The sequence below is a fragment of the Bacillus rossius genome, chromosome 3 (assembly GCF_032445375.1).
Source record: "Bacillus rossius redtenbacheri isolate Brsri chromosome 3, Brsri_v3, whole genome shotgun sequence".
NCBI classification, from domain to species: domain Eukaryota; kingdom Metazoa; phylum Arthropoda; class Insecta; order Phasmatodea; family Bacillidae; genus Bacillus; species Bacillus rossius.
Genome location: NC_086332.1, coordinates 35,177,453 through 35,205,151, shown reverse-complemented (window position 1 = coordinate 35,205,151; position 27,699 = coordinate 35,177,453).

The window sequence follows — 27,699 nt, the reverse complement described above, 5'->3', positions numbered from 1 at the left end:
TAGACAGCGCTCGGGCTGTGTCGTAGCCAGCGCTCGGGCTGTGTCTTAGCCTGCGCTGGGCTGTGTCATAGCCAGCGCTCGGGCTGTGTCGTAGCCTGCGCTGGGCTGTGTCGTAGCCAGCGCTCGGGCTGTGTCGTAGCCAGCGCTGGGCTGTGTCGTAGCCAGCGCTCGGGCTGTGTCATAGCCAGCGCTCGGGCTGTGTCGTAGCCTGCGCTGGGCTGTGTCGTAGCCAGCGCTCGGGCTGTGTCATAGCCAGCGCTCGGGCTGTGTCGTAGCCTGCGCTGGGCTGTGTCGTAGCCAGCGCTCGGGCTGTGTCGTAGCCAGCGCTCGGGCTGTGTCTTAGCCTGCGCTCGGGATGTGTCGTAGCCTGCGCTCGGGATGTGTCGTAGCCTGCGCTCGGGATGTGTCGTAGCCTGCGTCAGGTGGGGCGGCAGCTCATCTTCGCACGTCTAGATGACCACCGCGAAGCTCGCAGGAAGAGAAATGTAATGCCGCGGGCAGTCGTCGGACAACCCTATAATCTCGTGGCGTACACACAGCAACAGCGTCCTGGCCCATCACTGCACGATAATTTAAGCATTAGCGATCGGAATTTTTCGCCCTGGGCCATTGTTGGGAAACACCTAATTAAGTTGTTTCTGCGGCCAAAGCAAACCATTTTATACGTGAAGTTTGAAACTGAAACCGGGAATTAGGACTCAAACTGTCGTGAAAATTACTGTCCATTGCCTCCACCACGTTACGCTTTCGATGATGCAGGCTTTGCTCCGTCTTATGGCTCTTGTAGGATGGTTTCAAAATTCAATATGTTCTCGACGTTGATAGTCACCACTTAAGTGTTTACTAAACACCCATGCTCAGTTTTATCTATGATAGTTTGGAAAGTTATAATACTTAAATCTGTAGATGACAAATTTGTTTTCGTAGTTAGGAAGTGATACCTTTGTTATTTCTATGATGATCGTTTATATAGTTTTATTTCTAGTAAGGGACAAAACAATGAGTCATAAACTACTCTACATTACAATAATTATGGACTATATATGTAGCTCACATTTTTTTTTCGTGTTACTTAGCGATTTTTGGAACTTATGTTTAAGTTTATTCAACCATCAAATTCACTTAAAGAGAAAGTTTTTTTTTTAAAGTTTTAATGACATAATTAATAATCGCCAAGTCAGTTACAGATGATAATTTTAAGGTCAAATTACTCTCTCACGCAGTTTACACAGGATTTCTGTGGCGTTAAGTTGAAGGGGCCTACAAAATAACAAGGAGTACACTTTTATCTTGGTGCTCACTAACGTTTTAGGTCAAAACACTTCTGTGTGAACTACGTGAGAGAGTGTGCCATTTGAATAACCCATTGTAATAAACGCAGTTGTGACTGAACATGTGAGGTACAACTAAGTCATTTCCTGGTTCTCTTGGTGGCTTCAAATTCTAGCAACCTCGGTCTGATCGTATATGTATTGAAGGTATTCGTCGCCTGCTCTGATAGGCAACATGCATATCACGTGTGTATCGCGTTATGGCGGCCAGGCGTTTATCCTTTTCATTTGTTCAAGACATCGCCTAACCACGGTAACTGGCAAATTTATGTGTTCTCGTGTTGTTCATGTTGCAAATTAACCTTTCCACAAATAATTCTATTAAATTATTGTCCATCTGGTTAACATTCATTAAAGAGTTAATACTTCAAAGTTTCTGCACACGTTCGAAGATATACTTCTATGGCATTACTAAAATATTAACCTGAAACATTTTATAACAAATATTATTACACTAAGTATATGTATGTATATATTTTTTGCTTAAATGCTTGAAATAGGTCTGTAAACAATTACTAAAAAAATCCTTAAATATATTGAGCTGATTCGACATTATTCTATACTATAATTATATTCTGTTATTAAAAATTCCAAGGCGAGATTGGAAGCACGTTCCTGGAGGTTAAAGAGCGTGAGATGTGCCGCTGTGGTACCGAGTCAGTTTACATTTTGCACGGAGAATATGTGTTATAATCAGTGTAACGCCAGATGGTATTTTAAATCTTGAGATTACTTTTTACTATGACTATTTAAGTTTACCAAATATATTCCAGGGTAGTTTCACCATCATAACTTTTCAATACGTATGGTATGTTTACGAAAGTGACTACATGCGGGTTCATGTTGCTACACGTGGGTCCGCCATTTTTGTGTCCCATTTCCGTTCGTCGACTTCCGTTCCATTTTCACGAAATTACTCCTAACAAATGCTGCATGCCGAGAGCTAGGATGTTTACACAATAAAAAATGATCAAGGATTCTTATGCAGCGCGGTTATGTGGGGAGGCGTAAGACGAAGGGACCTTCAAGATTGTAATGAGCTCCCAACCACTTTTATACCAATTCAGTGCTTATAACTTTAGTCATGGAAGGGTTTGGCATCGAATCCGTAACACCACAAGAGTGAACTGATTTGGCGGTTACGGCCAGCGTTCCGTTATCACATAAATATGCTTTAATGTAAGTTTTATGTTCGTGCTAGAGCATGAACTGACATACTATGTCCATGGCTCACAACATTTGGAACTGTTATGTGATGAATTTACTCGGTTTTGCTGTTATTGCTACCATGACTTTCCGAAATTCAGTGAAAACAATTTATTATATGTCTATTACCGAAATTTTTATAACAAGCGAGGCATCGCAACTGTAACACTTCAATCTGGGACATGAACACGAAATAAACTTCGATACTGGGAGGGCAAAGTGAATTTTCGAAAATATAATTTACAGCCCAGTTATCTATGTCGTACACCGGAGGATTTGACTGGAGTCACCACACATGTCTTGAATTCAGGGGTTGAGATCATTTATGTTGGTAACTATATTTTCAGTTGGCTCTGTTGCAGACACTTCCCAGGTTTTTTGGCCTAAACGATCACCAGTATCTCATTTGTTTTTTTTTTGTTTCGTAGTGCGATAGTATTCAACTAGTGTTAGCTGTGCCATCTGCTCGGTAGCTCCGAGAGCCGAGCGCGACCACGCGTCGAACAAGCTGCAGCGACGAGCGAAGGCCTCTTCGACAGCTGCACAATGACCTTGGATGACCTTGAGCTCGTCCGTGTCCAATCACGACCGGAGAGAGGAGTCCACGTGTTGCCTCCCCCCTTCCTCCTCCTCCCCCCTGTCCCTCATCACTCGCCCGACCGGCAGCGGGGTTTAAAAATACCTCGCGCGAACAGAAGCAGGAAGGAGCCAGGGGCGGACCCGGTGATCGCGGCGTTGGCGTCGGAGAAGGTCACCGCGTCTGGCGCGGGCGGTACCTCAGCTCTGCCTCCGGGGCAGCTCTCTCCCTTCGCCCAGCCTGGCGCGAGAGCAGCGCCCCCTAATCACTCAGACCCCCCCCCCCCACCACCCCCTAGTGCTGGACGTACAAGGCGCCCGCGCTGTTCGGGAAGTCACGGCTCGAGGGGCGATCAATCAAACCCTTGCGGCCCTCGCGCGATGCACGCCGAATTAAAAGACGGTAATTCAAACACCCTCCGGCCCTTGTGCCGGGCGCGAGGCGTTAGCTTCGCCGTGGGTCGCCTTCGCCCGTGCGAGTTAGGAGCAATAAGTGTCTGGAAGGCTGTTTGTAATAATAACAGATAATTAGAAGAAACATATTTACGAGGAGTTCGACGATTAACATGAAAAAAACTGCAGCTGTCTGGCAGGACATAACTCCCGTTAATGGGAACACAGAAATAATATTTAAAAAAAAAATTGGAGTCCTTTCTTAAATAAAGTACATTAAAATTTGACATGATTTGAAATATAAACTAAATGATATATATAACGTATGTTTATATGGTTCACATATTTACATTCCGTTAAATTAAAATGCAAATTTAGACTGTAATTATGTTTTTTAAATTTTTGTTCAGTCCGTTTTCATATTTAAAAATCTCTATACCATAAATATTGTAGGATAATTGTTAAAAAAACACTCTAACACTGCCAACAATGTAAAAGCTTTGAGTCATATCGTTGAACAATCTTTCCTATTCGTTTGAAATGATAAAATTGAACATCTCACCCGTGTTAGAGCATCGCGACCAAGACACTGGCATGAAGGAAAACCTTGCCACTTTTTACTTTTTTTTATTTTTAAGATTTACGTTTCTTGTGGGCGCTAGGCATCCCCCACTTCCCCCTTTTCTTATGTGCATAGCAAAAAAATGCTTGGTTGTAATTAAGTTTAACGCTGATTTCTTGCAGATATGTTGCTATTTTATTTGTTTAGCAATATTTAGCTACTAAATGATGGCATCTTTAGGATTCTCCATAGCGAGTTATTTTCAAGCTATTAAATAAATTTATAACACTTTATGCAGCTGCGATTTGTTTTTCTATCAGAATGCTAACCAGTTGGCTTCAACGTCAGAACAGACACCCACTTCCATAGACTAGTACCTCCATGGTATTTCCGTCCGTTGCCACCAGGCTTAGAAAAAGGGGGGAAGGGGGTAACTCGTCTCCACGGAACCTATCACGTTGCTTCAAGACAAGACAAGGAAGGGGGGGGGGAGGCTGTTTGGTACCATAATTTCCTATTCCGCCCGCGTCCAGTTTCCAGAGTCGTTCCTGGAAGCCTCGCGCATCCCCTTGACCGGTTATCCTTGGTTCCTGCGGTTGAGGATGACACAGGGCTGTTCCTGGAACACGGGTTGCCGCCCCGACACGCCCCTCGGGACCAGACCAGGACTCGAACCCACGACCTTGCCCGGCCTCGCCGCCGACCTTGCCCGGCGGGCCAGTGCGGTCGCTATCCTCGTGCGCAGGGCGACGGATGCTAGCGTCATACGCGCAAGTGTTTTCCTCCGAACGTCCACTGCCACAATGTTGCATCCACGAATATTTTAATACAATTGTATTCCTGGCAGCCTGTTGCATTCACGTTCTGCAGTGACGAGTTTTTTTTTTGTAGAAGTAGGCTTTTGTTTTGTCACACGTGTTGATGAGAGGGTCATTAATTGCAGTAGGAAACACGCCCTCTCGTTATTTCAGCTGGAATCAGTGACGGACTCAACGAAAATTGTGATGAATCATCTACACGCAGACGAAAAGAAATTCATATAATTTATGCGACTGTATGTATTTTAGCTAAATGCATTTAAAATAAATGCATTTAGCTAAAAAATACATACTATTATATAGAAACCACGTAAAAAAGTTAAACATAATTGATAAGTTTGAATATGTTTTATAATAAACCATTTTATTAACTTAAATAGTACCACGATATAGGTAATTTAATATAGAGCTAAAAAATTTTTCAAACCAATAACAAAATTGTATGTATTTTTTTTAAAGATTCATTGTCTAATCCAACATCACAACAGCATGATACTCCTTTATTTCTTCAACGAGTAAATATCGTCTTCTTCTGGAGAAAAATTAAACTTTTATTTCGAGCGAGAATTGCTTGCACGAATAGAGGCTAACGACTGACTGGCTTCTTTTTCCGGTCAGAGAGCATAAGTGATCACTGGGCCCGCGGCAGGCACTGGCGACACCAGCGACGCCAGAGACACCAGCGACGCCAGCAACGCCGACGCCAGAGACACCAGCAACGCCAGCGATGCCAGCAACGCCAGCTATCCCAGCGATGCCAGCAACGCCAGCGACGCCAGAGACGCCAGCGACGCCAGAGACGCCAGCGACCCCAGCGATGCCAGCAACGCCAGCGACGCCAGAGACCCCAGCGACGCCAGAGACGCCAGCGACCCCAGCGATGCCAGCAACGCCAGCTATCCCAGCGATGCCAGCAACGCCAGCGACGCCAGAGACGCCAGCGACGCCAGAGACGCCAGCGACCCCAGCGATGCCAGCAACGCCAGCTATCCCAGCGATGCCAGCAACGCCAGCGACGCCAGAGACGCCAGCGACCCCAGCGATGCCAGCAACGCCAGCTATCCCAGCGATGCCAGCAACGCCAGCGACGCCAGAGACCCCAGCGACCCCAGCGATGCCAGCAACGCCAGCGACGCCAGAGATCCCAGCGACGCCAGAGACGCCAGCGACCCCAGCGATGCCAGCAACGCCAGCTATCCCAGCGATGCCAGCAACGCCAGCGATGCCAGAGACGCCAGCGACGCCAGAGACGCCAGCGACCCCAGCGATGCCAGCAACGCCAGCGACGCCAGAGACCCCAGCGACGCCAGAGACGCCAGCGACCCCAGCGATGCCAGCAACGCCAGCTATCCCAGCGATGCCAGCAACGCCAGCGACGCCAGAGACGCCAGCGACGCCAGAGACGCCAGCGACCCCAGCGATGCCAGCAACGCCAGCGACGCCAGAGACCCCAGCGACGCCAGAGACGCCAGCGACCCCAGCGATGCCAGCAACGCCAGCGACGCCAGAGACCCCAGCGACGCCAGAGACGCCAGCGACCCCAGCGATGCCAGCAACGCCAGCTATCCCAGCGATGCCAGCAACGCCAGCGACGCCAGAGACCCCAGCGACGCCAGAGACCCCAGCGACCCCAGCGATGCCAGCAACGCCAGCGACGCCAGAGACCCCAGCGACGCCAGAGACGCCAGCGACCCCAGCGATGCCAGCAACGCCAGCTATCCCAGCGATGCCAGCAACGCCAGCGACGCCAGAGACGCCAGCGACGCCAGAGACGCCAGCGACCCCAGCGATGCCAGCAACGCCAGCGACGCCAGAGACCCCAGCGACGCCAGAGACGCCAGCGACCCCAGCGATGCCAGCAACGCCAGCGACGCCAGAGACCCCAGCGACGCCAGAGACGCCAGCGACCCCAGCGATGCCAGCAACGCCAGCGACGCCAGAGACCCCAGCGACGCCAGAGACGCCAGCGACCCCAGCGATGCCAGCAACGCCAGCGACGCCAGAGACCCCAGCGACGCCAGAGACGCCAGCGACCCCAGCGATGCCAGCAACGCCAGCTATCCCAGCGATGCCAGCAACGCCAGCGACGCCAGAGACCCCAGCGACGCCAGAGACCCCAGCGACCCCAGCGATGCCAGCAACGCCAGCGACGCCAGAGACCCCAGCGACGCCAGAGACGCCAGCGACCCCAGCGATGCCAGCAACGCCAACGACGCCAGAGACCCCAGCGACGCCAGAGACGCCAGCGACCCCAGCGATGCCAGCAACGCCAGCGACGCCAGAGACCCCAGCGACGCCAGAGACGCCAGCGACCCCAGCGATGCCAGCAACGCCAGCGACGCCAGAGACCCCAGCGACGCCAGAGACGCCAGCGACCCCAGCGATGCCAGCAACGCCAGCGACGCCAGAGACCCCAGCGACGCCAGAGACGCCAGCGACCCCAGCGATGCCAGCAACGCCAGCTATCCCAGCGATGCCAGCAACGCCAGCGACGCCAGAGACGCCAGCGACGCCAGAGACGCCAGCGACCCCAGCGATGCCAGCAACGCCAGCGACGCCAGAGACCCCAGCGACGCCAGAGACGCCAGCGACCCCAGCGATGCCAGCAACGCCAGCGACGCCAGAGACCCCAGCGACGCCAGAGACGCCAGCGACCCCAGCGATGCCAGCAACGCCAGCTATCCCAGCGATGCCAGCAACGCCAGCGACGCCAGAGACCCCAGCGACGCCAGAGACCCCAGCGACCCCAGCGATGCCAGCAACGCCAGCGACGTCAGAGACCCCAGCGACGCCAGAGACGCCAGCGACCCCAGCGATGCCAGCAACGCCAACGACGCCAGAGACCCCAGCGACGCCAGAGACGCCAGCGACCCCAGCGATGCCAGCAACGCCAGCGACGCCAGAGACCCCAGCGACGCCAGAGACGCCAGCGACCCCAGCGATGCCAGCAACGCCAGCGACGCCAGAGACCCCAGCGACGCCAGAGACGCCAGCGACCCCAGCGATGCCAGCAACGCCAGCGACGCCAGAGACCCCAGCGACGCCAGAGACGCCAGCGACCCCAGCGATGCCAGCAACGCCAGCTATCCCAGCGATGCCAGCAACGCCAGCGACGCCAGAGACCCCAGCGACGCCAGAGACCCCAGCGACCCCAGCGATGCCAGCAACGCCAGCGACGCCAGAGACCCCAGCGACGCCAGAGACGCCAGCGACCCCAGCGATGCCAGCAACGCCAACGACGCCAGAGACCCCAGCGACGCCAGAGACGCCAGCGACCCCAGCGATGCCAGCAACGCCAGCGACGCCAGAGACCCCAGCGACGCCAGAGACGCCAGCGACCCCAGCGATGCCAGCAACGCCAGCGACGCCAGAGACCCCAGCGACGCCAGAGACGCCAGCGACCCCAGCGATGCCAGCAACGCCAGCGACGCCAGAGACCCCAGCGACGCCAGAGACGCCAGCGACCCCAGCGATGCCAGCAACGCCAGCTATCCCAGCGATGCCAGCAACGCCAGCGACGCCAGAGACGCCAGCGACGCCAGAGACGCCAGCGACCCCAGCGATGCCAGCAACGCCAGCGACGCCAGAGACCCCAGCGACGCCAGAGACGCCAGCGACCCCAGCGATGCCAGCAACGCCAGCGACGCCAGAGACCCCAGCGACGCCAGAGACGCCAGCGACCCCAGCGATGCCAGCAACGCCAGCTATCCCAGCGATGCCAGCAACGCCAGCGACGCCAGAGACCCCAGCGACGCCAGAGACCCCAGCGACCCCAGCGATGCCAGCAACGCCAGCGACGCCAGAGACCCCAGCGACGCCAGAGACGCCAGCGACCCCAGCGATGCCAGCAACGCCAACGACGCCAGAGACCCCAGCGACGCCAGAGACGCCAGCGACCCCAGCGATGCCAGCAACGCCAGCGACGCCAGAGACCCCAGCGACGCCAGAGACGCCAGCGACCCCAGCGATGCCAGCAACGCCAGCGACGCCAGAGACCCCAGCGACGCCAGAGACGCCAGCGACCCCAGCGATGCCAGCAACGCCAGCGACGCCAGAGACCCCAGCGACGCCAGAGACGCCAGCGACCCCAGCGATGCCAGCAACGCCAGCTATCCCAGCGATGCCAGCAACGAAGGGCGACGCCAGAGACCCCAGCGACGCCAGAGACCCCAGCGACCCCAGCGATGCCAGCAACGCCAGCGACGCCAGAGACCCCAGCGACGCCAGAGACGCCAGCGACCCCAGCGATGCCAGCAACGCCAACGACGCCAGAGACCCCAGCGACGCCAGAGACGCCAGCGACCCCAGCGATGCCAGCAACGCCAGCGACGCCAGAGACCCCAGCGACGCCAGAGACGCCAGCGACCCCAGCGATGCCAGCAACGCCAGCGACGCCAGAGACCCCAGCGACGCCAGAGACGCCAGCGACCCCAGCGATGCCAGCAACGCCAGCGACGCCAGAGACCCCAGCGACGCCAGAGACGCCAGCGACCCCAGCGATGCCAGCAACGCCAGCTATCCCAGCGATGCCAGCAATGCCAGCGACGCCAGAGACCCCAGCGACGCTAGAGACGCCAGCGACCCCAGCGATGCCAGCAACGCCAGCGACGCCAGAGACCCCAGCGACGCCAGAGACGCCAGCGACCCCAGCGATGCCAGCAACGCCAGCGACGCCAGAGACCCCAGTGACGCCAGAGACGCCAGCGACGCCAGCGACGCCAGCAACGCCAGCGATGCCAGCAACGCCAGCTATCCCAGCGATGCCAGCAACGCCAGCGACGCCAGAGACCCCAGCGACGCCAGAGACGCCAGCGACCCCAGCGATGCCAGCAACGCCAGCGACGCCAGAGACCCCAGCGACGCCAGAGACGCCAGCGACCCCAGCGATGCCAGCAACGCCAGCGACGCCAGAGACCCCAGCGACGCCAGAGACGCCAGCGACCCCAGCGATGCCAGCAACGCCAGCTATCCCAGCGATGCCAGCAACGCCAGCGACGCCAGAGACCCCAGCGACGCCAGAGACGCCAGCGACCCCAGCGATGCCAGCAACGCCAGCTATCCCAGCGATGCCAGCAACGCCAGCGACGCCAGAGACGCCAGCGACGCCAGAGACGCCAGCGACCCCAGCGATGCCAGCAACGCCAGCGACGCCAGAGACCCCAGCGACGCCAGAGACGCCAGCGACCTCAGCGATGCCAGCAACGCCAGCGACGCCAGAGACCCCAGCGACGCCAGAGACGCCAGTGACCCCAGCGATGCCAGCAACGCCAGCGATGCCAGCAACGCCAGCGACGCCATAGACGCCAGCGATGCCAGCAACGCCAGCGACGCCAGAGACCCCAGCGACGCCAGAGACGCCAGAGACCCCAGCGATGCCAGCAACGCCAGCGACGCCAGAGACCCCAGCGACGCCAGAGACGCCAGCGACCCCAGCGATGCCAGCAACGCCAGCGATGCCAGCAACGCCAGCGACGCCAGAGACGCCAGCGATGCCAGCAACGCCAGCGACGCCAGAGACCCCAGCGACGCCAGAGACGCCAGAGACCCCAGCGATGCCAGCAACGCCAGCGACGCCAGAGACCCCAGCGACGCCAGAGACGCCAGCGACCCCAGCGATGCCAGCAACGCCAGCGACGCCAGAGACCCCAGCGACGCCAGAGACGCCAGAGACCCCAGCGATGCCAGCAACGCCAGCGACGCCAGAGACCCCAGCGACGCCAGAGACGCCAGAGACCCCAGCGATGCCAGCAACGCCAGCGACGCCAGAGACCCCAGCGACGCCAGAGACGCCAGAGACGCCAGCGACCCCAGCGATGCCAGCAACGCCAGCGATGCCAGCAACGCCAGCGACGCCAGAGACGCCAGCGATGCCAGCAACGCCAGCGACGCCAGAGACCCCAGCGACGCCAGAGACGCCAGAGACCCCAGCGATGCCAGCAACGCCAGCGACGCCAGAGACCCCAGCGACGCCAGAGACGCCAGCGACCCCAGCGATGCCAGCAACGCCAGCGACGCCAGAGACCCCAGCGACGCCAGAGACGCCAGAGACCCCAGCGATGCCAGCAACGCCAGCGACGCCAGAGACCCCAGCGACGCCAGAGACGCCAGAGACCCCAGCGATGCCAGCAACGCCAGCGACGCCAGAGACCCCAGCGACGCCAGAGACGCCAGAGACGCCAGCGACCCCAGCGATGCCAGCAACGCCAGCGACGCCAGAGACCCCAGCGACGCCAGAGACGCCAGCGACCCCAGCGATACCAGCAACGCCAGCGACCCCAGCGATGCCAGCAACGCCAGCGACGCCAGCGACGCCAGCGATGCCAGCAACGCCAGCGACGCCAGAGACCCCAGCGATGCCAGCAACGCCAGCGACCCCAGCGATGCCAGCAACGCCAGCGACGCCAGAGACCCCAGCGACGCCAGAGACGCCAGCGACCCCAGCGATGCCAGCAACGCCAGCGACGCCAGAGACCCCAGCGACGCCAGAGACGCCAGCGACCCCAGCGATGCCAGCAACGCCAGCGACGCCAGAGACCCCAGCGACGCCAGATACGCCAGCGACCCCAGCGATGCCAGCAACGCCAGCGACGCCAGAGACGCCAGCGACCCCAGCGATGCCAGCAACGCCAGCGACGCCAGAGACCCCAGCGACGCCAGAGACGCCAGCGACCCCAGCGATGCCAGCAACGCCAGCTATCCCAGCGATGCCAGCAACGCCAGCGACGCCAGAGACCCCAGCGACGCCAGAGACCCCAGCGACCCCAGCGATGCCAGCAACGCCAGCGACGCCAGAGACCCCAGCGACGCCAGAGACGCCAGCGACCCCAGCGATGCCAGCAACGCCAGCTATCCCAGCGATGCCAGCAACGCCAGCGACGCCAGAGACGCCAGCGACGCCAGAGACGCCAGCGACCCCAGCGATGCCAGCAACGCCAACGACGCCAGAGACCCCAGCGACGCCAGAGACGCCAGCGACCCCAGCGATGCCAGCAACGCCAGCGACGCCAGAGACCCCAGCGACGCCAGAGACGCCAGCGACCCCAGCGATGCCAGCAACGCCAGCGACGCCAGAGACCCCAGCGACGCCAGAGACGCCAGCGACCCCAGCGATGCCAGCAACGCCAGCGACGCCAGAGACCCCAGCGACGCCAGAGACGCCAGCGACCCCAGCGATGCCAGCAACGCCAGCTATCCCAGCGATGCCAGCAACGCCAGCGACGCCAGAGACCCCAGCGACGCTAGAGACGCCAGCGACCCCAGCGATGCCAGCAACGCCAGCGACGCCAGAGACCCCAGCGACGCCAGAGACGCCAGCGACCCCAGCGATGCCAGCAACGCCAGCGACGCCAGAGACCCCAGCGACGCCAGAGACGCCAGCGACGCCAGCGACGCCAGCAACGCCAGCGATGCCAGCAACGCCAGCTATCCCAGCGATGCCAGCAACGCCAGCGACGCCAGAGACCCCAGCGACGCCAGAGACGCCAGCGACCCCAGCGATTCCAGCAACGCCAGCGACGCCAGAGACCCCAGCGACGCCAGAGACGCCAGCGACCCCAGCGATGCCAGCAACGCCAGCGACGCCAGAGACCCCAGCGACGCCAGAGACGCCAGCGACCCCAGCGATGCCAGCAACGCCAGCTATTCCAGCGATGCCAGCAACGCCAGCGACGCCAGAGACCCCAGCGACGCCAGAGACGCCAGCGACCCCAGCGATGCCAGCAACGCCAGCTATCCCAGCGATGCCAGCAACGCCAGCGACGCCAGAGACGCCAGCGACGCCAGAGACGCCAGCGACCCCAGCGATGCCAGCAACGCCAGCGACGCCAGAGACCCCAGCGACGCCAGAGACGCCAGCGACCTCAGCGATGCCAGCAACGCCAGCGACGCCAGAGACCCCAGCGACGCCAGAGACGCCAGTGACCCCAGCGATGCCAGCAACGCCAGCGATGCCAGCAACGCCAGCGACGCCATAGACGCCAGCGATGCCAGCAACGCCAGCGACGCCAGAGACCCCAGCGACGCCAGAGACGCCAGAGACCCCAGCGATGCCAGCAACGCCAGCGACGCCAGAGACCCCAGCGACGCCAGAGACGCCAGCGACCCCAGCGATGCCAGCAACGCCAGCGATGCCAGCAACGCCAGCGACGCCAGAGACGCCAGCGATGCCAGCAACGCCAGCGACGCCAGAGACCCCAGCGACGCCAGAGACGCCAGAGACCCCAGCGATGCCAGCAACGCCAGCGACGCCAGAGACCCCAGCGACGCCAGAGACGCCAGCGACCCCAGCGATGTCAGCAACGCCAGCGACGCCAGAGACCCCAGCGACGCCAGAGACGCCAGAGACGCCAGCGACCCCAGCGATGCCAGCAACGCCAGCGACGCCAGAGACCCCAGCGACGCCAGATACGCCAGCGACCCCAGCGATGCCAGCAACGCCAGCGACGCCAGAGACGCCAGCAACGCCAGCGACGCCAGCGACGCCAGCGATGCCAGCAACGCCAGCGACGCCAGAGACCCCAGCGATGCCAGCAACGCCAGCGACCCCAGCGATGCCAGCAACGCCAGCGACGCCAGAGACCCCAGCGACGCCAGAGACGCCAGCGACCCCAGCGATGCCAGCAACGCCAGCGACGCCAGAGACCCCAGCGACGCCAGAGACGCCAGCGACCCCAGCGATGCCAGCAACGCCAGCGACGCCAGAGACCCCAGCGACGCCAGATACGCCAGCGACCCCAGCGATGCCAGCAACGCCAGCGACGCCAGAGACGCCAGCGACCCCAGCGATGCCAGCAACGCCAGCGACGGCAGAGACCCCAGCGATGCCAGAGACACCAGCGACCCCAGCGATGCCAGCGACCCCAGCGATGCCAGCGATGCCAGCGACGCCAGCAACGCCAGCGACCAGAGCTCGGAGGGAGACGGTGCAATGCAGACCAATGCAAAGCAGTTTGCAGGACAAGCGCGGGGTGATGATCGACGAGAATGATCGCCAAAGACGCTCCTGGGGAGACGCACCTTCATAAGCCGACCCGCCGCAGCTGCAGTTGGGATATCATCATAGCAATGGCGGACCCCAGGTTGGATTGCCAGAAATGCACATACATGTAAATCCCACGAAGAAATAATATTTAAAAAATAGAATTTTAAAAAATTTAAAAAAAAATTTGTTGCTTTAAGGATAAACACGCTCTTAAATATAAAAAAAATGGAAAAATACCTGCTAGGTAGGGTATTTTGGAACATTATTCCTTTCATTTTTTACTATAATGTAAACGGTCAGAAAGAAAACGGAGCTGCCACTTGTGGCAGACATATTCCTGATCTGTTCATATTTATATTTGATCATATTTAAATTCTCGCTCTTTTGAAGCTTCCTTGACACGTAACATGACTACTATATTGAAATTTTAGGTACTTTTTTTTTGAATTCCTGCCCAATTATATTACTATTTTTTTTCATATGTATTAATATGGTTTTTCTTTCGAAACATTTTTAACTAAGAATGCACCGTAATTTTATACTACATGCATTTACAGGTGCACACTGACATACAAATATAGGTCTCACAGGATATTCACCACTTTATATATTATAGTATTCATCTTTATAATGTTAAAAAGCGTCTTAAAAATATGCTATATTTTAGACATATTTCTAACCAAAAAAAAGTGTGCAAGTTGAATAAAGTTAAGTAATTAATTAAAAAAGGAATATTCATATAAATATGTTTTTTAAGAGGGAGAAGAAACCTGCTCCTCCTGTTTGTGTGTACATGCCAAAGATTTAAATTTTTTTTTAATAAGATGTGTACATATTTAAATAATACAGCGTAAAAGCTATTAAAAGTAATTTTAACTTTCCTGTCGCAAAGTTCTTGCTCATAGTGAGAAAAAATTGAGAACACGCTAGGACTTGAATCGTTTCTGCTGCGGAGTTAGGTCCTTTCGTGTAAGGGCATTCATAAATAGCTTACATTTGAAATGTTTGCAAGCGACAGGTGTTTTCAATAAAGAAGCCTTATCCGTGGTAAGGAGGAAGGGGGAGTCTATAATTGGCCCCCCGCTGCCCTCCACGACGTGAAACTTGACCTCCGGAGCGAATCCGGCAACGCGCCGGCATCCGGTACCGGCCGCCTCGCGTCCGGTGACTCTGCGCGTTCATTGGACGAGCGCTGTCGAGTCGGATTGCTTGTGAACCACCCTCCGCTGTCGCCTTCCCCGGGGGCTTTCAGGCTTCACGATAACACATGGGGCGACTGAATTGTTGCCCATTGGAAGGGCAGCCCTTCAGGATTTTTCTGACAGTGGTTTATTTGTACAGAGACTGGAAGGGCAGCCCATCCAATTTCTGAAAACACGCTCCTTTAAGAGTTTAAATAATCCTGAAAACTTGCCCCTTGGATGGGCAGCCCATCAGGATTTTTCTGACAGTGGTTAGTTTGTAAATTGACCTAACCTAACCTAACCTAACCTAACCTAACCTAAACTAACCACTGTCAGAAAAATCCTGAAGGGCTGCCCATCCAAGGGGCAACAATTCAGACAACCTTTAAAAAACACCACTGTCAGAAAAATCCTGATGGGCTGCCCATCCAAGGGGCAACAATTCAGACAACTTTTCAAAAACACTAATGTAAGAAAAATCCTGATGGGCTGCCCATCCAAGGGGCAACAATTCAGACAACCTTTCAAAAACACTACTGTCAGAAAAATCCTGATGAGCTGCCCTTCCAAGGGGCAAGTTTTCAGGATTATTTAAACACTTAAAGAAACATGTTTTCAGAAATTGGATGGGCTGCCCTTCCAGTCGCTGTACAAACAAACCATTGCCAGAAAAATCCTGAAGGGCTGCCCATCCAAGGGGCAACAATTCAGCTCCCCCTAACACACAGCGGGCAAGGCTTGGCAACAAGTCAGGTGAAAAAGGGGGTGGGGAGAGAGACAGAGAATAATAACCATCAGTTGAACAACTTGTCGGTCTTCGTACTCCTGAAGAAGTGGGTTTTTTCACCGGACAAGCGAATGCATGTGTAGAAAATAGCCGGACGTAGCGTCGCGGAAAAGATGAAATTAATTAAAGTGAACAGACAAAAAATAAAAAAGGAGCACCACTTTTGAAAACAACCCAGTTATATTCATTGAAAATCAAGGAAGGTTTGTTTTTTATATTTCCGCAGGAGGTGTTTCCCACGAGACACAGCTGCCTCAGCGGACACGACCATAGAGAACAGCTCTCGAGGTGGGCGGAGGGAGACACAATTCACGCCAAGCGTCGGTCTCTTTGCGATCCCAACACCCCGGGCATCGCCCAAAAATATTTGGGCACAAAAAGTGTGTTCCCAGGTTGTTCGGGGCCCGCTGTAATCTTGGAAGTCCCGTCGTCTCAAGACTCTGAACCTTATCAAATGAACCATGCTTGGACACCTCCTCACCCGTAGGTCCAGGACCACTCAGGTATCTCCTGAAAACGAACAGTTCCTGGCACGAGGACGATGCAAAATTGAGGACATTTCAAAAAAATAACAACCCCCCCCCCCCAGGCTGTTTTGCGGGAATGTGTTGAAATTGATGAACGAAAAAAAAATCTGTTGTATTCAACATAACTAGTTTTAATAATACTTATAAGCTGTATCAGTGAAATTACCTGGGGATAAAGTAAGTCTCAGGTTTTCGTAGACTGTTAAAAAATCTCAACTTCAATTTACGAAGAATGCAGGTTACAAATTACCCAGGTATCTTCGTAAATTTACGGCTTATTCGTACATTTGCGGACACTGTGTTTCCTTACTTCTAACAAGAATCCAAAAGAATACTCTTGGTATATTAACAAAACATTAAAAAACTGGTTATGTTCACAATAAGAACACGCTTATTTGGTCATTTACCTTTGTTTAGAATGAAACTTACAAACTCCAAAGTCGAAATACGAAGTCAGTTATTTGAAATCACGAAGAACCCTTCGTTTAACTTCGTTGAAAAATGCGTAAATTTACTGTGATCGCTAATACTGAAGCCATTGTCAGTAGGCTGAAATATATATATATTTTTTTGGTTTTAGCTGCGCTGCGTCTGGGTGTCTCGCCTAGAAACCGCCTGGACAACAGCTTCCTGTCGGCGCGCTGCAAGATGGCGACAACCAAGCCGTCAATATCTGCGTCCACGCTCAGTTCAGCAGTCTGTTCCTGTCACCAGGCGGGAGGGAGGATCAGCGCGCGTGGAGACGAGTGTAGCGGGCGAACAGTGCCGCTGCATCGGCCGGCCGGTGGTGACGTGGAGAGGCAGTCTGCGTCCACCCTCCTCCCAGAGGGCCCTGCTGCCCGGCCGATACAGTCCCGCTGTCGGGAGGCTGTCTGCGTGGAAGCAAAAACACCCTCCTGTTGCGCGCAGATATCCCCCAAGCCAAATGTATTTATTTTGTATTGGAGATAATGTTTAAACTACCCATTTATTCACAAAGTAGTCAGGCCTATATTTTTTGACCCCGCGGATTGATGTATCGATACGAGACATTGTGCCTTCGGCAGTTTCAATTCGGACATTTAACTAAATAACGCAGAACGCATAGAAAGAAGGAACAAAGTAGGTGTTCCAAAGTGTTCAGCTCAGCCCTGAACAAGTTGAATTCTTTCCCCAAATATTTAAATTATCTTGCATTATTATATAGTTGTTGGTTTTTAATTTTATGGTTTACTACGTTGTTTGAATGTTTCTTGTAATAGGGAAGGTTTATTTAAAATGTTATTTGGCATACACCATTGCATCAGTGGTGTATGTACAAAAAAAGTTTAGCTTAAAAAAAACTCGTTAAAGTGAAATTTGCAGTAACTCTTGTGACATAGTTGATTATCATTAAAAGATCGTTTATGGCTGAATTGCTATATCTCGGAAACAGGCATTGTTGCAAAAAAATTGATCATACTGAATGAGAGTAAAAATCATCTACCCGCGAATTTACTAGTTGATACCCGGATGCAGCGGTAAGACCACCGACCCGCACTCCAGAGGAACCGGGTTCGAATTCAAATCCGGACATCCTGGGATTCCGTGGTCTCCCTGCACCACCCCAGGCCTTCCTTGGTCTGTGGCGCTGGGTTACGGCGTCTGGCATCTCGCTGTCGACGAGACACCAGAACCAAATAACTGAAACACTCCAAGTAATCATGACATCATGTCACACTAATGAACTCTTCACCCGCTCCGCTCCAACGAGCGAAGTAGAATACTGATTTACTTCGGCTAATTATCTCGTACCCGCCATCTAGGTGTTGCGTTTGTTGATCGATGAAGTCGAAAATAGTTAGTTGAAGGAGGTACATAAAAACAAGAAATAAAAAATACAGTTTGTGATCCAGTTGATTTTAAATTACGCAGAATAATAAAAAACGTAACCTTCTGGAAGATCTCTTGCGAACGAGAAGACGAGTTTTACAATCTCTCGCTGAGTCATGTCCGAAATATACTCCGTATAGATGTATGACAATCAGTAGGGCCATGCATATCGCGAAGAGATTTCGAGACTCACTGAAAGTTAAAACACTGTAGCATCGTCTGTGCTTCGTGATTGGGCGAGTTTTTTTCTTCCAGCTACACATCGATTGTTGCAACACCAGTCACAGCAATTCAGTGCGGAAGCAGACGCGTCCTGAGTGGCTCGGTGGAATAATGCAGTAACTCTCTCGCAGACGGCCGCCAAAAACGAGGAAGAAACCACTGGTGCGGGTATTGCTTGTGTCAGTCTTACAGGCGTTCAGAATATTTTTTTTTCTCGCGAAACGTGCCTGCCCCTAAACAATTAGCAATGAAATAACCTTGCGTTTACGTCATAGTGTTTCAGATGAGTGGAAGATTCGAAACCCGGAAAGCCCGCGTACCTGCCGGTCGGTTTGCAAGTAAGTCCGGGAACCAGCCTCCCCCTGGAGGCGGGACGAGTCATTAAGTCCCGGAGACTGCATCCAACCACACGTGGGGAACCGCGGGGCGGGAGAGTCCATCACCCGGGGGCCCCGAGACGGCGCGCCACGCCGCGGCGTCTAGGGGCGTGTATTCTCCCGGCGGGCGGACGTCCGAGCAGGTCTCTCCAGGGCGGCCGACCCCGTGTCGAGGTCGCTGTGGCCAACAAACACCATTCCTCGCGTAACGTGTCTTCTTGCGGGCGACTAGCAAAAGCTATTATTATTATTATTACAAAGATCCATACGTACATCTACGCACGAGGGATATTCTTAAAGTAAGCTCCGTTCGGTTATTAAAAAAAAAATTAGTGCGTAGAGTCCCTCCGCCCGGAAGAAGTGAAACCTCGTAATGTGGAAATGAAAATAGGAAGGGGTAGAAATTGATTTTTTGTGAAATCATATTGTATCAATTCAAACTAAAATAAATCATGAAATCATTCTACGATAAAAGCTGTTTATTTAATCAAGCGGACGGGTTCGCCCCAAGGAGAAAATTGACGCGGCGAGACCTCGTGGACATAGAGAAATGACACGCACTCACTGTTTATGTGTCTATGAAACACGCATTCACTCTCGCTCTGTCTCTTTCTATTCCCCCTCCCCAGGAGCGTTAAACGTTTAACGCAACCTTGTTGGAAGTCGTATTAGAAGTTTCACTTCAAAAAAAAAGTCAACTCACGAGAAAAAAATTTTATCGGCAGTTTTAGTTTTACTACACATCTACTTCACATTCTGACATAGTCTCCATTCATCAGTTCCAAGTACTTTCTCTAAAGCTGCTTCAGGTTCTTTAACCCCTTTGCACTGAAGTTCGCCGCGTGATTAATGATCGAACAGCATTTGGTCACGAAAGACCACGTTGTTGAACAGAATTCATCTTGAAGCTCTTTCAGATACCAGTATATTTGATCTTCATAATTCTATTATTTACATAGTCAGACAATAAAAATATAATAGCGTACATACCAAAGCCTAAAATGAATCAGACACGGAGCAAAAAAAATGTCCTAAAAGAGTCTGTACTTAATCAATTTATATTTAAACAAAATTAAAATACAGATGGTTAAAATATCTGGCACTATGTTTGACAGAAACGAAAATAATGTTGGGGGATGAGAATTAGTGTGGAGTAAGTTAAAATAAATTAAGAGAAGCTGATGAACTGACACGGAGTAGACAAACGAAAAGATAGAAATAAATAACCCCAAATTGCTGGGAGATTTTTTTAATCTATGAATTTTTGTGTGTGAAATTTAGATAAGTTTAATACGTTTTTAGCATACCACTACTTACTTGTTTGTTAAATTAAGCCTACAACTTACTTTAGTAAACTCACGTATACGTATGGAGATGACGCAGTAGTATGAAACCTTGGCCTCGTGTACAGGAATATATGCGATTTCTGTTTCCCATGGTTTTCCCAAATCCTTTTTTTTTGTATTGTTACGTGTTTCCGTCTACGACCTTGATAAGACGTAAGGATAAAATAAAATATTATAAATATTATTTACATGCTTGTGTGTTATGAAATTAAAGCATTCAGCTTGTCACGGCAGTGATCAGCTGTGCTTTTGAAATGCGAAAGTTTTGTTTACAGCATTTCTTTTGAATTTTTTATTAATATGTAGTACATCAGTTTTTTTAAGAATTTTTTTCCTTCCGAAACTATTTAAAGCTATCTTGTTGATATATCTGTGGAACCTGTGTGGTGTAGGGATGCATTATTTTCATTCCGTTCGCCTGATGCTTTCTACTAAAGGAGTTACAGATTACTACTATATATTTTGCCACGGCGTCACCATCGCTCCGTTGTAGATCCGGGGTCACACCTTACATTTTACGGCAAGATAACCTATTTAAGCACCCACTAAACGACGAGTTTCGAAAGCCACAGATTTCCTGAAAGGAATAAAACTCCCCTTCTGAAACTAGAAACAGTGCGGACATCGAAATGCGCTGTTTTACAACAGTTCTAACGACAACCCTCTTGAGAGTCTTTACAGCTTTCACGAGGTAAGTATTATTTAATTGATGGCAGACTCTTGGCTTCCAGGCTCAACATGTTTCTTGGTGATTGTTCTAAAAATACTTTTCGCAGTATCTTCCAAAACGTGGCTTTAGTCAAGGAAACAAGTTATTGACAATGTTTGAAAACACCTTAAAGTAACAAGTGATTACAAAAAAAGTAGAAATTTCCATACGGGAAATATGAATGACATTTAAAATATTTTTTTTACAACCAATAAGCTTTAAATATTTATCAAGTATACAGTATGTCGTCCTAATTAGTACTTAAATGATTAAGAATGTGAGTCTGACTTTTATTCGATAGGACAGTGATTCGATTTCATCTAACTGTAATACTTGTTACCCAACTGTTTTTCCATTCCATTTAAGGCCAGCTAGCCTGCTTATTTTATTTATGCCTTCCCTTGTATCTACACTCATTGAATTGCTTATTTTTTTACTGACGGAAAGATCTTTTCAGAAAAAAAAATTAAATTGACCACGTCGGGAACTATTTGCGGAACTCTGGGACTTGTGGTCTCCAACCACCAGGTACATAATTAAAATTGAGTTTGGAATTAATTAATGAGTCATGCATTTTAAGGGGGTCTGTTCTTAAATTCAAACTGAAGTGAGTCAGTGAAAAAAAAAAGAGACCGTAATCCAGGTCAGTGGCATTTTCATAAGGGCGATAAGGAATAAGAAGCACTCATTGGCGTCACACTTACAGACTTTGAACCGCGAGATAGCCCCGAGTAAAATTAATTATAATATTTTAATTTGTAACTGGGAAGCTGTTTACATAGTTGGGCGATGGCTTCAACCGTCTTGTCTCGGCGAGTGAAGAGCCGCGGAGAGAGCTGACTTGAGCTGACTTCGTAGTGTAAGCACGTGCGACGAGCGGCCGTAAAGCTCATCCCAGCTAACAAGCCCTGCAGGCAGCCAACCCACGGAACGAAAACGAATCGTGAGCTGCTTACGTCACCACTCCGCGCAAACCGGTTCCGATCCATCACGAGAAAAAAAAAATTCACTACCCTGTTTGCTATCTGATGTTTTGCTTCCTGCAAAGGTTTTAATTATTTGTTGTTCGTTCTTTTGCTTGCACATCGCGGGTGTAATTTGTTAACCCTGGAATGTTTGCGCTGCTTGGAAAAGGTAGGATTTTTCGTCGTAAGGCTGTGCTTAGATGCTTTATACGACGGGATGTTCAATATTACGATCAGACGCAAACAACTTGGAAACTGAATCGTTGCATATTCATTTAAATTATTGAGGAAATTCTAAGTGAACCTCGCCATGCAAGCATAGTGTGTTTTCGATCACGATCACCCTAGCGGTTTTTTGTATTGGCATTGCACATCTAAAGGAAAAATTTGCTATGTCCATGAGCGAGATACGCTTAAACAAAATTTTTGGTTGACTAATTTGTGGGATCTTGTGCCATCACGTTCATATGGTAATGGCACGTGCTTATTCTACTCTGTCTGGTAACTTGGTCGTTCCGACGTCTATGATAAATTATAAGACTTTCTGCGCATAATAATGTTATGCTAAATTAGTACTTAGGCGTATTATTGACCATTAAAAGATGTGTTCTAAGACGTACCAAGGATATAGCGTTTCTATTACTTGATAAGGGATGTTAATTGCACGGCATGTTGTACTAAGTATTGTCAGGTATTCGCGTGAACCTAACGTAACGTAAGAACCGTCTCAGTAGTGAACATGCTTGTGTATTTGAAATTTGAAACGAAACTAACAATTTGAGAGGTTTTTCCCCCCTAAAAATAACTTAACCGTATGAATACGATAAATCTGTTGTTTCACTGAAAAAAATAAATAGCCAGAAGTCGAAACTAGAGTTTTTTTAATCTCCTGGAAATTAATTTTTTTCCCTTATTTAAAATTACCAGTTGTCTGTGGGATCTATCGTCTACCCCGCTCTCATTTCCATTCAACTTTGCTTTCGATGACACCACTCAGCGGTCTGTCTAAAAACGCGTTCTGTACAGTTGACTTTACCTTTTTGGACTTTCTTGGAGAATGTCTTGTTTCGAAACTTTTAAATAATCTCTTTATTCAGTCCAACTTAGCTTCTATATCATTTATTAACACTACATTAAAAAAAATCTTTTCAATACATTTTATTTATTTCCTGAGAAGTGCCCGATACAAAGTGAGAATAGAAGATTGGGAAGAGGCATACAGAAAATATAAGACTGGGTTGGTTTGATAAACATAATGCCAATAAAGTAGTGTATTGCACGACTTTACTCTATAATATGACAGAGAGACGGTGTAGAGGAATAACACGTATCAACATTGAAAATGGAACACATAGCTATACAAGATTATAAAAAGAACTTAAAACACACGATTATTTTAAATCATTATAACGTGATGAATACTAAATAGTGCACCCAAAGGCGAAAGAGAAGTGATGGAAAAAGCTCAATGGATATGTTACGCGAGAAATGTGAAAGTCCACATGACGCGACTATGATCTAAATGATTTCAAGAGGCGTGGGGAAAATGCAGTGAAATACAACTTAAATTTGAGCAAGAAGAAGAAGAGTAGCGAAAGAAATGAAGAAAAAATTCTAAGGATTATCGAAGAACGAGAGTTGGAAGGCCAGAACAGATGTGAAGAAAGAAAGACGTGGGAGTGGCGTAATTCTACCAGAGATGTGGAAATAACTTGGCGAGACTAAAATGGAGGCTTTTACTAGACTCTCTAATAAAATGTATGCAGCTGGTGAAAGGCTCAAGGACGTCTCTGGATGTAACAATGATTGCATCACAGAAAAAAATTAATGCCGAGAAGCGCAGCGATGAAAAGACCATTATCTTCAGCTCACTTTCAGCCAACATAGTGACTAGGCGACTATAATACTCTCTAATCAATTAAAAAAGAAGATGCGGAAATGGCGGTATGTTTTGTTCACCATCAGTGTTGGTAGAGTCAGTTAAAAAGACTATTAAAATTGTCCAAAGATTAAAATATGTACATTGTTCTACTGCAATTACTGCACCAATACTGCACATAAGTTGAGAGGTAAGTGAATTTTATTTGATTAACTTAAAATTGATGAAAGTGGTATTTTTTCGTATCAAGTATTGATATAATATTTCATGTTATATATTTTAATTTATAAGTAACTACTAGGAAATATCGTAATAGGACAATATGGGAAACTCTGGCCAAATAGCAGTGGCAAAGCGCAAACACATTACTGCATTGCTTTCTAGCCATTTTACACTCCACGCCACTAGATGACACTACTGTAACTGGTTTGACGCGCTTAAAAACGTAGGTACACTCCACACAGCCAGGTTAGCTGCAATCACTCGTCTCTCGTATTTCTTACCAGTTTCCCGTATTACTCCCTATTACGATATTTGCTACTAGAAAAAGAGAATTGCAAATGGTGTTGAAGCACCCGGAAACTACTCTCGCACGTTTAGCGCGAACTGACTCAGAGGCGCGGTTGGCGCCACTGACTCAGCTCCTGAGCCCTGCCAAGTTGGCAGGTGGCCGCTGCGGGCGGGCGGTTGCATCATTTCTATTTTCCCGGCCGCCATCTTGTTGAGCTCATCGGCGCGGCCTTCTGCAAGGTCGTTCGCGGTCCCTTCCCCCTCCCCCCTCCTCCCGGGGCTTGTTTCACCGGGCGTTTTCACGTCGATAGCACGTCTCCCGATAACTCACTTCTTCGGAGAGGGTAGGGGGAAATAGCTCCACCTGCACGCGAGAATAATGTGTGGTCACGAACATAACCTCAACCATGACAAATTGATCTTCGACAACACATTAAAGCGTGCCCCCGAGAGAAATTAAGTTTTCAAATGCTTCAGATCAGATAAGAATGTACGGTTCTTCTACTTACACGCTACAGTGATTTATTTCAGCAAAAAAAAAAAAAAAAAAACTCGACTTTTGTGATGTAGTTTTCACACGCTCTATCGGTACGTACAATGAATTATACAATTCTTGGAAGATAGCTGATATGCATATAAATATAATTTTTTTTGATAATTAAAAATTATTACGCCCACTTTGATATTACCACGCGTGCAAGCTGTGATTGATGTAGGATACACATAATTAATTAATTTGGCACATAATAATGTAGGTATTATATTATTGGTCAAATTCTTACATACAACCCAAGTTAATAAATATAATTACGTAAACATAAAATATGTATTTCAAATTGCCGAACATCGGAAATATTAATGTACGTGAAGTTATATTAGGTACAACGTGATACAGGGAAATAAAAATATATTCGAATATTATTTATGGGAATAACTCGCTTGCTAAGTATTTTTTGGTCGCGTGCAATAATATTATTCTGCCTGGACCTTTAATCGTCAGATACAGTTCAAAAATAAATCTCATTAAAATTTACATTTTCACTGTAAAAAATACAGCATCATTATTTAATTATTTTTGACATACAAATATTTTTTAGAATAGTTTTATTTTACAATACAATAAATATTTACTTAAAAACTTTAGCGTATATTATGAATGAAAGTATTAAAATGTCACAGTTCCTGAAAACAAATTATCACGCAGATAATGATTTATAGAATGTAGTTTTTATTAAACGATAAAAAATTGTAAAACATTCAAGATATATATAAAAAAATTGAGGATATCTTTCTCTGTGAAAGTGATTTGTGGTCTCTTTAAACATTGAGAATCTATAAATACAAGTACATACAAATTCAGCTAATTTATAAACTATAAAGTTTTGTTTATAAATAAAAATATAAGGAGAACTAATACATTTAATTTTAAATTTTCACAGAAATAAGATCTGTAATATAGAAAATCATAACTATTAACGCCTACCTTTCCCACTACCACTAATATTGGCGAGGAAAAACTTTAACTGAAACATTCATTTCGTTTTGGGGTTTAACAATTTGTTTTTTATTTTATTTTGAGCGGCTACTTACAGCTAAAAAAATATCCACGGAAATTAGAGAATAGCTCGCCTAGAGTGATTTTGAGAAAATAAAAATTGAATCACGTATTAAAGTTCTTTGAATGATTCTTGCACTAAAGAAGATTGATTTTACAAAATACATATATTGGATTTACGTCATTTCTAGCTTAATCTAACCAATATCAAATGATTTGAAATGTTAAATCCTTAGACAACACGTATTTGTTTGTTTTCTATTTACTGTTGTGGTTGCAACCCTATCTAACATCTTGTCCAGCATACTATGTTCGTTTGTGTTGCCAATTTTTTCTAACTGAATTTCTTTTACGGAATTCTGAGTGTTGTCTAAGCACGTAACATTTGACTTCAGCTGATTTGGCTTGATCTTTATTGCCCATTCCTGATATTTTCCTGTCACAACCATCGTGAACCAGCAGTGGCGTTAGCCCGAGATTTTTACGTTGCATGAAATACTAATCAAGGCTGCGCCGAGATTCGAGCGCGAGGCTTCCCGAAGGCGAAGCCAGCATGTTACCACTACGACACCTCTTTCAGTCGGATTCCATGTTGCCCTTCTGATCTACCAGGTACGCATTGGGTAGGAAATAAACATAACTATCAAATTTAAAATATAAATACACGATGCATTTCAATAAACCAGTAAGTAGTAAAATAACTACTCATACATATAGCCATTTCACTAAGCTCAACTGCAGTCAAGGATTTCAGTTGTAATGGATGTCATTCCAAAGTATTTAATTGAGAATGCAGAGTCACCATTCGAAGAAAATGGAAGGTTGACAACTGATCACAAGGTCTTAAAATGCTTTAACAGCGTCTCTTGACTTGAATCTGCGGAAACCATCAAATATTTACAGCTCTGAAGAGCATTAGTATGTTCATTAGTTGTACAATTTATGTTAATTTATGATTTGCCGTGCTCAGGAGCGGACGACGCGGCCACGATCGTACAACAAAGACAATTCTGTTTGGCGACGCGACCTCGCGTGATAATCGTCTTTTGTTCCGATGCCGACGAGCAGAAGGGCCGCTGCTTCTCCGAGGAGCGCGCAGACTGCCCGCTTGACCGCCGTGCTGCGCGGGTGGCCTGGGCGCACGGCGCTCCTACAAGCCGTGCGCGATCACACCCTGGACAACCCTCGCTTCAGATGACACTCGCGTGCAGCAAGCGACATGAAGCAAAAATGACTTAGGAACATTCGCCACTTTCAACTTAAAACAAGTCATCCTTCCTAGAGAGGGATCAGATATCCAGTTACTTAGGCCGGAGTTTCGAGACACAAAAATAAGGGTTTAGGTGTTGAATATGATACACTTGTTACCCTAACCTTATTCCTAGTGCACGATAGGAAACGGCCAGTCCCTTATTTTTAGGGAACGTATTTCGGAGTCCTATCCTTGATCTATGTGTTGCCGAAATTCCGCACATGCGCAGAGCTCACTTTTCGTTTATTTTGTCCAGATTAACTCGTATAAATTCAATTTCATTATCATCGGGGTACTTACGAAAAGTACTGATGTGCCAAACGAAACTTTATGGTAGCCAAACTTTAATGGTATTTACAAGAAATAATCGCAATATAAAAAGTACTTGACAACATTAGAACGAAAACATTTAATTCGTGCGACGGTGCTGCTATCTGTAGCATTTTTTTCCGTAACACTTGTACCGGTGGTTGCCAAACATCCGCTGGAATGCATTGAAAACATTTTATATCCCAGCGCTAGCACCGTTTATCCTTGCTGGTATTGGGTTTGGACACGTTACGTTACGGTTGTGTCCCAACAAGGCATTGCTTGTTCGCTACCTTACTCGCCTTACTCGAATGTCTTGGAATACCACCTTACAACGTACAACTGAAACAGGAATTTAAA